Below are 11,422 nucleotides of genomic sequence, written 5' to 3'. Positions count from 1 at the left end.
AAAGTCACAGAGGCTGCATGACACTAATCACTGATGAAACATGACTGACTGAGGATTACAGTTTCTTATTTTCTAAGCTTATGTTCGAGATTTCATCCAAGGTTTCTCTGTGTGTCTATTTATTCATAGAACATAAGGAGAGTTTGTGGGAAAACATCTCAAAGTGGAAAAAGGATATTTAAAAAATAAGAGTGCATGATGATGTCTGAAAATATCTCTTTTCCCTTATGGCCAGTATTTTCTTGTTCGTCTCAGAGACCAATCTCTCAAAGAACCCTCTGTGCCTGTGTCAGTGGAGTATGTGGAGATCAGGACAGTCATCTGGCTTTGTTCCAGCAAGATCCTGCCTTGATGGAAACCCCAAAAAACAGTTCTGGGCTTGGTTTTTCTATTTAATTTTTATTTCAGAGGTAAGGGATCACCTTCATAGCTCACATAAATGCACAGTGATGTACCTGAAGAGACCTAATGACAATGAAGAAAATGCAAAGTTAAACAAAAAATGTTGTATCATTCATTTGCTTAGAGAAGGCACAGTTATGGACTTCTTGTTTCTACGAGATGGTTATAAAATGCAGCTGATGCCTCAGTATTTTATAAGGCTTCTCACTACTTTCCACTGACCCCAGTTAAGAAGCCAGTTTTCATAGAGTTTTGATAGCCATTTGACACAAATGCTTGTTATTACCATGTAAATTTTATGTGAACTCTTTTCTTTTTATTTGAAATTCAAAGTGCAGTGTTCAGGCACAGATAATCTTTCCAAGCACTTCATTAAAATGACAGTAAAATTTCTGTGATGGGGTATATTACTGTTCAATAACCGTATTGGTGTCACAATTCAGGACAATCACATATATACATCAACAGTCAACCTGTAAAACAACACTCCCAAGTGCACAGTGGTCTTCATTAGTAATGCCCATGCCTTACCCAGGGGTAATGAGACACTGTAGCACTTCCCCATTATTAGAGAAGAAAACAATACCATAGTTCACTGGGAACAAAGCAGAAATAATGGCTTTGGTTTGTTAATTCTTGTCTGTAAACTTGCTTTGAGGAGTATAACAAGGTAGCCAGCTGTTGCTAATAAGGCTGCAATGTTTAATGTGAAGCTAGAGGTGATATGTTAATGTGTGTTGTCATTCTGGCTCACCTTATCTGATGATTTTGACATTGTCTGGAAAAAGAAGCAGAGGTAATTTACTTTCCCATCCTGCTGAGGATTATGTCTGTGGAGTACAGGGGCTGAATGTCACCACCATTTCTCCATAGGCTTATCTTGGGTCTGATCCAATGTGTCTTGAAATTTTCAGATTTTTGGAAAATGTTTTAATGGGATCTGAATGAGGCTTCTTGTTTAGGGAAAAATCAGACAAGCTATGTAAATCTTATAGAACTACTTTTGTAACTCAGATGGTATTAAAAAATGAGAAATGGGTTTCTGATGTCTATACTGGAACCCAATAGAAGAATCCAGAAAAGTCATTCATATATTTATATAAGGCAATAGTTAGGCAAAGAGTAGGAAAAATCTCAATTCATATCATAGCTTCACAATAAAGTTTTTATGGAATAGGAGGTGCTCGACCAATGCATTTTAAACATACGGTTAAATTTTAAGTATATTAATGGTTTTACTGACATCAGTGAAATATGCCTTCAATTTCAGTAGAAGGAAAGAGAGAGAATATAGAGTCTTTGGGCTAAATATAGCAACTCTTTACTTGCTTGTGCCTGGTGGCCACTGATTGTCTTAATACCATCACAGCAGAATTGTATTGTGTGTGCTTGTGTGTAACCTGTCAATGATGGAAGGAAGATTTTAATGGTCCTTGTCAGAGAGACAGAGTGTCCCCAGATGATGTGTCAGGAGAGTTTCTTTGAAAACATGTATCACAACTCAATTTCTACACTAGGGACATTATTTCTCCTTTGAAAGACTGGCCTAGTCATTATGTACAGGATGAGAGGCTAAAAGCAATTATCAAAATGATGATACATGAAAGGACAAAACACGAACTCTGTGCCATGTTCCCCATTCAAATCACACAAAGTGCTCTGCAACTGCCAGAAAAACATATGCTGATAGCTGTGTATTATTGCCTGAGAGTGATTGAATAAAATAAATTACATAGCTAGAAGGTCTATAAACATGCTTAGCTGCATTTTTTGTCACTAGATGGCAGAAAAAGATGAGTTATCTTGTGTAATTAAACTAGTATTTTAACATACAAGCAGGATGAACTAAATTTGTATATTGTAGCAGACCAGAAACAATGTAAAACCTGCTCACTTCACTCTGCCTTCCTATTGCCATATTTAAAAAACACATTCTAACATCATGTTAATAACATGGGATAATAGTGCCCTCTTCTAAACATGCTTCCCAGATACAATCATTAATGCAAAACCAAAACAATGGAGATAAGAGGCGGCAGAGAATAGAGAAAGAGTATTTAATTACTAAGTGTGGGAAAGCCCATTGCTTGTATTTACTTTGTTGGTTAATATTGACACTGGGTAACTTAAGGACCGGCGGTTCCTTCCTTGCACATCCAGACACCCTGCTGAGTTCAATGGGAACATGAAGTGTGGAAGATTGTGTCTCTATCCAAAGCATCCTCAAGTCAAGGGGAAGATTCCCATCGACTTCTCCAGGGCTGGGATTCGCCCTAGCAAGGCGCCGTCCTTTGAACAATAAGCATTCAGCACTGAGTAGCCAGCACAGGGTGCTGGGGGTCTGCAAAGAACTAAACAAATAAATGACACACATTCCATTTCTTATTTGCCCCAGAGTTACACACACGTGCGGTACTTGAAAAAGATCAGAGTTTATCCCTGGGAGGCCAGCCACACAGATTGAGAAAGCCACACTAGATAATCTCTGCTTGCCCTTTCCATCAAAAGAGCTCAGCTGTAAAAGCTTCTTCCCATGTGCAGTAGATGAAACAACATTGTGGGGATGGGCTTTACTTTGTGCCTGTCACAGGACTTCTCCTATATGATTGATTCTCCACATCACCCTGCCAAGGTCAGTTCCCATTAGACTGCCCAATACAGTAAAGCTCGTCCTGGCTGGCACACACACACACACCAGCACAAGGCATTGTGGTGTGGCATGCCTGCTTCAGTAGTCTATAGAGATGTATTTTCCACACATCCCTAGGAGACCTTTGTAGGGCTAAGGGTTCATGGAAGCACTCTTACTCCAGGGACTGCTCTGTTCCATCTGGCTTCAGTTGCAAGCGTCATTCACATTATTTTGTTAGTTTAACTCCTAACAGGCTTTTGCTCATGTTCAAAGTTCCTGGCAGGATAGCCAGGTTTGGTGGATGGCCAGCTGTGTGGGTCAGGGAGCTGTAGAGGAAAAGGAAAGAGGCATCCCATGAAACGTGAGGTGCAACCAAAATACAGAAAGTTTTCACTCTACAGGCTGATAAATGGCTGGCCCTAACTAGATTCAAAACAAGGCCAAAAATATCATGCACCTAGCTATTTTTTTTTTTTTTATTATTTTATATTGGAAGAAATGAGCTCCTAATAAATGAGGAAGTTCACAACATCAGTCAGCATATTCTAGGACTATTTTTTCTTTTACTATGGTACTTGTGGCATTTGGGTTCAGGTTAGTGCAAAACCAAACAAAAAGCTTGCTTTTAATCTTTGACTAAGATAAGGGTGAAACTAGTACTTCAGGGAATGTGATGAGTCTCCAGCTGTGGAGCCCTACAAAAAGTGGCTGTTCGTAATGTCAAGCAATCCAAATTCAAAAATACATGTCCCTTTTTTTTTAGTGCGGTGTTTTAGAAAGGACTTTAAAAAAATATTGACTACAATTCTCTGAAAGAAAGCACCAAATAGAGGTCATGAAGGGAAGACAAATCAACTTTTCAACTAGAATTTAGCATTTCTGGTCCACAGTTAGGGTAAATACAATTTTCTGGTTTCATACTAAAACTTTATTGCTTATTTCATTTTTGCCATCTGGTTCAGCAGTTGTGATAATTAAGCAAATGAAACATAAAAGCTGAAAGTTCCCAGGACTGAGATGTGGAAGGGCACAAGAGAAGCCCATGGTTGGTAGTGAAGTGGCTGTTGCTGCTGGGAATCACAGTTTCTGGAAACCTGCACTGTCATTAGATAGGGATATTGTAGGTGTCTTAGAAGTGGTATTACAGCATCTCACTGGAAAAAGACAACTATTTCATTGATTATGATTCCCGTGATTCTTAAACTAGGCAAATACTAGTACAGAGAAAAAACAAAGTCTTACTACTGTTTGCACCTGTTGTGTCCTATCGCCCAAACAGTTCCAGATTGACTGAGTTCCATCCCATACATGCCTCCTCTGTAGAGGTGAAGTTTTAGAAGCGTGGTTAGAAATAATTTGCTGGCGCAAACAACCTGATATGTTGCCTAGAAATTAATGCTGATACAGTTTTACAAACATGAAGAAAGATTTGATGGAGATGCTTTTGCCAGCAGTGGAAAAGGGAAAAAAAATAGTTAATAGGGTGGCTACACTGTTCTTTAGAAACTGAGGAGGATCCAACTGGAAGTGCTGGATGCTGGTATGGTTCTGTGAAGCAAACAGAAGCTGAAACTCCTGTGGTGCATCTGCAGTCCAGCACTGACTGTTGTCTCCATTCATGAGTTTCTTTTTTCAAATTTTTTTGACCTGACCTATCATTTCAGTGAGGGCAGAGATATGTAACTGAGATGAAGATATAAAGCCTTTTTTAATACTTGCTAAACGTCTGTTAAGATGGAGTCAAATTAAAAACAGTAGGGAAAAATCCTGTTTTGTTTCTGGATTCAAGTGTTCTTTTGGTCTGCTCTTTCAGGGTATTTGAAGCTGAAGTACAGCTTTGTCCTCTGAAACTGTGGGAGGGCAAATGCAGCTTTACTGTTCTCACTTAACACAGATGTTAAAAATTAGTTTATACTTATTGGCATTAATTGCTATAGTAGATGCAAGGAGAGGGTACATTATATGCTTCATGGGACTCTGTTTAAAGATTTTGCAATCCTTTTAGTCATACTCAAGCAACTCTGTCCAAAGGCTTGGAATCCCTGCTGGAAAGAAAGTTCTCCTCTGTCAGTTCTCAGAAGCATGTTATAGGGCAATGAACACTATGCCTCTTCAGCTAGTTAAAGACAAGATGACTTTTGCTCAGACTATTACATTTGATAGAAATGACGTGATTCTACTCTTGCTTGTTAGAGAGGCATGCAGGTAAAGGAGTATTCTGCTTTCTTGTGGGCTGTCTATTATGCTTCTCATTGTCACATGCTGGCAGTTCAAAGTGATATCTTGTCTAAATAATTTATTGATTTATAAAGCAGGAGGAAATTTCACCACTAATTGCTCCAGAGGGTGTAGAAATAATGGGAAGGTCAGACTATAGTCACAGCAGTAATTTAGATAAATAACTTTTGTTTTAAAACAAACTCCAATTAGTGAGAGACAAATAAACTCAGAGCCAGACAAAAGAAATAATAAGTTTTGCAGACATTTCATGAAAGGACTGGCTTGTGTCAGGCTTCATAAGCTGAGTTGAGCTTTGACTGTGTTTGTAGTGAGACTTCCCAAGAAACATATACATGACCAAAAGCATTGCTATTGATTTAGCAAATTATGTTTTTCTCACTGAATCCTAGTGGATCCCCAGCTCGAGCCTGGCAAGCTGTGAGGAGGGTGTCTGCTCAGCGAAGAAACCACTGAGTACTTTCGGATGTTTAAAGATCTTCAGTCCCTTTGTCATGTTCCCTTCTTCTTTGGCCACGTACTATCATAGGCAGTTTACTGACTCCCTCTTCTTTCCTCCAAATTTTTACTTTCAAGCTCCTATGCCATCTCTCATTGTGTACAATCTCTTTTCCCGAGAAGTTATCTTTTGTGTCTGGCAAAACCAGGGTATACACTCAGCCAGCAGGTCCAGATAATTTTATTTTCAAATACAGATGTTCTCTGCTTTTTTGTGTTTGGTTTTGTTTTGTTTTTTTGTCTTCTGGTGGGATGTTTCCAAATAATGACATAGCTGGTTATTTTCCATGTTTCCAGTCCTTTTTCACATATGGTCATTACAAAAATGCAGCTGTTGGTGGCTCTCACACTGCCTGATGCTGCTCATGGTTTCTTCACCCTCTCCAAACTCTCTGTGTCCATCATCTGAATTTAGGATAAATCTGTTAACACTTTAGAGTAGGCTCTAACTGTTAGTTCTTTATTGTGTCTGCAATAGGCCAGGAAGGTTTCCCATCCTAGAACTAGGTATTGGCAGAAATTCACAAACTGAATTAACTCAATCCAAACACACAAGAATGAAAATATTCTATAAAAGCAACAGGATATAAATTGCATCTACTTAAATTTGGTATGGAAAGAAGTTCTTCCAGTTTGAACAGACAGACCCTGGAAGAGCTTTCATCTCAGGAAGTGAGTTAAAAAGAGGAAGGTATATATCTTTACAACAGTGATTCTAATGCTTGTAATGGAAGTGTCTGACCTCAACAGTGTCTTCCAGATATATGTTCCTACTCCTTGACTTGCATATGTCTTAGAGATCTAAATATACATATATATGTACAATCGCATCTATTAATTTTCTTTCTCTTGCTTGCAGACAGTGGATGTGTCTGAAGGCAGATCTGGGCTCCTGCACTCATGTGAGAGTTGGTAGCTGGAGCTGCAGGTGAGCTAGCAAGCCTGAGAGGCAGGATACAATGTCCAGGGAGCAGAGTCCGTATGACATCAGCTATAAAGCTCCTAGGCTGGGTTTGGTTTTCATCTGACCAACTTTGATCATGGGCAGGGTAGCTCATGTCTGCCTGTCTTCACCCATTCCCACATTTAAATAGGAAATACACACAGGAACCCTTTCCCCTGTGCTGCCAAAGGGGCACTTGCTTTTCTGAACAATGGTATATATCAGGTCCAATCTCACTTTTCCATCAGCTCATGTTACAATGCTTGGCCACCAACCAGATCTTGCTCTATTGCCTCACTGAGGCCCTGTGTATAAACAAACTGCATTAGGAGAGGGACTTGCTGCAGGACTGTTTTCTGCCTATTGGAAACCATCAAAGTAAAAATGCTCATAAGCTTATTTCTGTTCAAAAGAACAAATTGCTCTTAATGTTTTTCAGCTTTTGATCAACTTATGAGGCATTTTCCAAATTAACCCCATATGGTAGGGATTCAGTGAGCACATCTCTTGCTCTCTGGTGTGTTTTCTGAGCGTAGCTGACGTGGGACAGTCAGAAGTCACAGGTGAACAACACTGAGACTTTCCAGATATTTTGGAATAACTTCCCTCCTGAGAAATGAAGAGGCAACATAAGTTCACAGCTTAGCAGGATGATTAGAATGAGACCTACATGTATTTGGATACCTTATGAACTCTTCATGTGGCAGAGCAGAAGATGGTAATATAGCACAGAATAACTTCCAGTTCATCAATGGTTCTGAAAAAGACAGTTAAACCTTTTCAATAACTTTGCTTAATTAGGACAGTTTTCTTTTGCCTAGCAGGTAAATAACTTCAAATAGAAAGTTGTCTTAGAACAAATTGTAAGGATTTAATGTCTTCTTTCTGTAGAAGAAAAAGTTTACTAAACCAATGAAGTAGAGAAAGTCTACACCACAGAGGCATTATAGTGAAATATGTATCTCAGCCAAGAGCATTTGCTCCCAGTCTACTTTGGCCAGTAAGGAAATGCTTATTTTTCATTCTCTTGTGAAAGATCAATGCAGTTTGTCTGAAATAAAAGAAAAAAACCGTATGAACTTGGAATGAATGTAGCACAAGGAAACCACTTACTCTCTGACTTAATAGTCTCACCAGGGTCTGTCTTTGCTCTACAGCATCTGTTAACTCCTACATGGGTTGTTCTGGAGACTGATTTTCCTACAAAATGCCTGCTGAAAAATGCTTGGCTTTTCTTCTGTGGGTTCACCTGTTTTCCAGCTTGCTGGTGGTCAGCTGGAGATGTCTTTGGTTGCACATGAGTGCCATGTACCTTGGCTGAAGTGGAAACCAACATGTGTAAGATGTGTAAGGACCAAGTCAGAAAGAAGTCCTCCATGCTCGCATGCAGGAATGGATCCATGCCTGTTGACACCCCCCCGCCACTTGATGTCCTGGGGATATATCCTAATTTCCTTTGCAGGAATTGCTGCACTGCAAACAGGAGGCAAAATTGTGTCATAGTTCTAATAGCTTACAGATGCTGGACTCCTTCACACATACAGAGCCTCTTTTTGGTCCTTGTGCAGGAAAATGTGAGAAGCCAAGGCTTGACAAAAGCCCCAGGTCTACGAGACATAAACTAGTTGCATTTGTACTTTCTCACTGTCTCTTAACTCATTTAAAAAAGGCTTCAGCTAGATCTGACCGAGATGTGTGATTAGCCAGGTTTATTTTATATTTTTGACACTATATCAACATCTAATTATAGCTCTTCCAGGTGTGTAATATTTTAGTTCAGAAATATCTAGAATACTGGCCTCATGTATTGCTATTTTCTTTGAACTACTTTGTATTCATTCCTAATTTATAAAGGTGTCATTCTCTCTGTGTATGTATCTAGAAAAGAGGATTACTCTGCATTATTACATACACAACACGTGACAAAATAGCTACGAGCATTTTAAAGAGTATCAGAGCATTTAGTACAAGCAATTATGTTGCACAATTTTAGAGAGAGGATATAAAGGACTCAGATGGCCTCTCTGCAATTGCAAAGATTCAAACCAGTCAATGAAGAGGAAAATTAATTTTTCCTTATTAAGCAAAGTCATATGAACATCACAATTTCCAAGAAACAGAACTTGTAACTGAGGAAGCTAAAATGCTCATATTGTATTGGATGGAACAGGAATTTATTCCATGTTATTCCAGGAAATTAAGAGTGGGTTTTGATTTTTGTAAGTGGAAAAGAAAATTTTAGTCATTATACTCCAAAGAAGAACATGATAACCTGGTAGTCATTAACATCAGTGTTAATGGGTTAAACTTAATCATTCAGTTATGGATCATTACATTTTTTTCCATATGGCGTCTAAGCTAATATAGTGCTTGAGAGTCAACAATGACATGATAGGAAGAGATTTTGATTAGACAAAGAATTGGATATTATCCAGCTCTGAAAGTATATGATCAGTAAGCTAATTCATGAAGGAAACTTATGAACTCTACAAGTTGTAATGAGTATTTATATTTAGTGCTGGATAAATGCTGTAAGATGCAATCAGCTCTACTATAGAGTTGGTCTTATTATGCAGTGCCAGTGCATTAACAATTTCCTGCAGGTATTGGCACATTAACCTGTGAGCATGCATTGTTCACTATAGAAGTGGTGGCAGAGCACAGGAAGCTCCAGAATACTCATTTTAAAGAACAGTTTGTGGACAAGAAAGTGTGAACTGTGGTACTGCCACAAAAACCACATTATGAAGTGAAAAGGGTTATGTGCTCATGGTAAGCCTGCAAACGAAAGAGATAATGCAAGAAAAAGAAGAAAAGAAGAGATTGTTTCTCTCAGAATAAGAGGGAGAAGTTCTCAGGGAACTACATCTTATCCAGAAAAATTAATCTCTTTGTTTTATTTATCCACTCTGGGTTTCCAGTGGGGTCAGAATCTCAACCCTCTGAGGAGAATAGTACCATTTGTCTGTTGATTATCAGTCTTCAGTGTTCTTGCATTCTGCAGATCTCAGATTGCAACATTCACCTTTGCCTTTGTGACCCAGTACTGAACTTGAGATGTCCTAAAAGGAAAGAGAAGGTGTGTGCTTGTCCAGAGTTTTAACACATCCAAGTTAGAAGTCCAGCAGTGCCATACCTTACACTGCACAGGAGCAAGGTGACAATTGGAGCACAGTGGCATTTACAGGCAGGGAATATGTTGCATGTAAACAGTGAAAGGGATGTTAAATTTGTAGTGGCCCCTCTGTAAAGGCCTTTGCCTCTCTATTCTTTACAACAGAAATAACTCCTCCATAGGTGTGTAATTTTCTCTTTCAGGAAATATTAGAAATGAATTTTCCCTCAGCAAATGTGAAGTCTGAGAAGCTCTGGAGATGCAACCAGCCAAGAGCTGAGGGAGACTTCAGAATCAGTATTGTAATTCCCCTGATTTCTGTCTGATTAAATCACCCACATCTTATCTTACTAGCTCTGGAGTGCCATGAAAGCAAAAAGCTAATCTCCAAACTTACTGTGGATCTGTGTGAATATCCTGTGCTGAATGAGAAACCAACTCAAAGTTCAATCAATACCCAGTCATTATCCTAGGGTGGGGTGCTGTTTAGTCTTTATACAGCTTACAACCACTCAAAGACCAGACTTTCTTTCCATCTGAAGCCTGTTTATATCAAGTTAGGACTGACATGGCACATCACTTTAAGTTTCTTTTGAACTGTCAACGCACCTCCTGTTATTCTTATCCTTAAGATTTCATTTTCATTTTTTAATCAAGACAGAGAACACGGTATATTAAGATGAGGTAAAATCTTCCAGGAGAAAGGTTAGGTAGATGTTGGAAGATCTGATTAAAGCCAAGGGCACCCACAGGGTTTACTTTGACCCACGAACCTTTATGAAGGCTAACAACGGCTTTGTCTTCATTAGGGCTAAACACTGTGGTAGCTAATCCAAGTTAAAAATATATCCTTTTTTCTCCTGAAGATACAACCTTAACATCTCTGACTTGCTGTTGATTTATAACTCCATTGTCATCAAAGACTCTGCTGCTTGCCTGCCTACAGGAGATCACCCTTAGTATTGTGCTCAGTGAGGATTAGGAAAAAATGGTTTAAACTGTGCATACTTCAAGTAACTTGTTTTTTCTGTGCTATTAATGGTTTGAAGCAACAGTTTGGATCTAAGCATAGCTGAGTTCTTGGATTTTGTTTTGGTCACTTTGTGTCTGCAGTTTTTCTGTTTGCATCTCAGTGGTAGATGTACAGAACATGCAGAGAAAAATTCATGTTAAATAGAGATTTTGGCAAGAGTGAAGGAATCATGATCAATGCAGTACTGAATTTATGTTTTTAATCACTGGACCACAGACAATCCAAACCCTTTAGCAATCTGTCTTCCTTATCATATGTTTTGGGGTTTTTAAATGTTTAATGTCCTGTGAAGCCAACATCTGCTACACTGAGAGATGTATAACACACCAAAAAGCAATGGATTTTTAAATATAAGTTTTAAATTCAAGTAATTATGATGAATTCTAGTAAAGAAGTCTTTGACCAGTTCCCAGCACAGAAAGGCTAGAACTTTATATCCAGCCTTCCCCAAAATACAGTAGCAAAAATGTCTTCAAGGAAAAAAGTGAGCATAAATCTTTGGTATCATTTAAATCTCAGTTTAGCCCAAATTCAACAGTTTAAGAGGGATTAAGGAAGTCA

The sequence above is a fragment of the Corvus cornix genome, chromosome 2, assembly GCF_000738735.6.
Source record: "Corvus cornix cornix isolate S_Up_H32 chromosome 2, ASM73873v5, whole genome shotgun sequence".
NCBI lineage: Eukaryota > Metazoa > Chordata > Aves > Passeriformes > Corvidae > Corvus > Corvus cornix.
Note: the sequence above shows the minus strand (reverse complement) of the source record.